Source organism: Priapulus caudatus, unplaced genomic scaffold, assembly GCF_000485595.1.
Source record: "Priapulus caudatus unplaced genomic scaffold, Priapulus_caudatus-5.0.1 Scaffold234, whole genome shotgun sequence".
NCBI classification, from domain to species: Eukaryota; Metazoa; Priapulida; class Priapulimorpha; order Priapulimorphida; family Priapulidae; genus Priapulus; species Priapulus caudatus.
Window position 1 is genome coordinate 9,638 of NW_014577295.1, and position 1,386 is coordinate 11,023.

Consider the following 1,386-nt stretch of genomic DNA (forward strand, 5'->3'; position numbering starts at 1 on the left):
TGCCGAGCAAATTGCCAACATTGAAAAACGAACCCCCCCCAATAGAAAGCTGGCTACGGGCCTGATGTGTATACTATCTGAGTTACGTATACGAAATATTGGCGTAGACGAGGGTATTCCTTGTGAAAATTAGTAAATGATTATTCATTTGTCTAGGGTTATATGTCGCATTGTCATTTAGGAACACTTTGTGCCAGCGTCTATATAGGTGATCGAGCCTGTTATTACTATTAAATTTCAATTGAGAATTAACTTACGATACCTTATCAAATCTATCTAACAAAGGAATTTTTCGCTGTTAGGAAGTTTTTCATCACTCTTCTGTCTACCACGAACAGAAAAAAAGGAATTAAGGATAAAGCCACTGTACAGCTGAATATGATTAAGAGTTTTCAATTATCTGTGTAATTTTAAACGGCTCAGTTAATTACACAGGAGACCGAAAATACGGCCAAAGCTATAGACCAAGGGTTCACCGCATTTAACCTATTTTTAAGTGGCGTATTATTTTAGTTGAACGTACTCCCGAAATAGATTTTGGGAAGGAATCTTTTTTTGTTCTTGGCAGACAGCAGGCCCGTAGCCAGCTTTATATTGGGGGGGGGGGGTTAAATGTTGGCAATTTGCTCGGCAGGGGCGTGTACAGGATTTGTACCATTGTCTAATCGTAACCCAAACTTGCGAGCACGCGAAAAGGGGGTCTGGGTCTGGTCAACATTTTCGAAATTAGACCCCCTCAGATGCGTTTTCTGCGCGAGCAAGGGGGGGTCCGGACTCCTTGAACCCCCCCCTCCTGTACACGCCCCTGCTCGGGCGCGAAGCGACCGAGCGAGGGAGCCAAGCGAACGAGCGGGGGGAGGGTGTGGGAGGGGGTGCTCACCCTCCCGCACGATGGAAATTTTGCAATTATTACACTAAAATGAAGCGACCTGAAGTGAAATTCTTGAAAAAATTTCGTGCGAACCCCCCCGAACACCCCCTCCCCCTTGGCTACGGGCCTGGCCAGTATACTAATGTATTTAGGAGGAAGGCTTAGCTGTGAGATTACGGCTGTGAGATTGCCTATTAGGCAGGACTGTAAAGAACATAGCATGTCAAATAATGCCCATTGCGAATAATTGAAGAATAAACTGCATATAAGCATGGTAGATTATGCTTTCGTTATTGACATATAATATACGCACAATCTTTGTTCAACTTCGCATTGATCGTAGCCTTGATCGAACACACACACACACACGCACAAGCGCGTGCATACACGCGCACATACACACACACACGCACAAGCGCGCGCACACACGCACACGCACGCACAAGCGCGCGCACACACGCACGCACACACACGCACAAGCGCGCGCACACACGCACGCACACACACACACACAC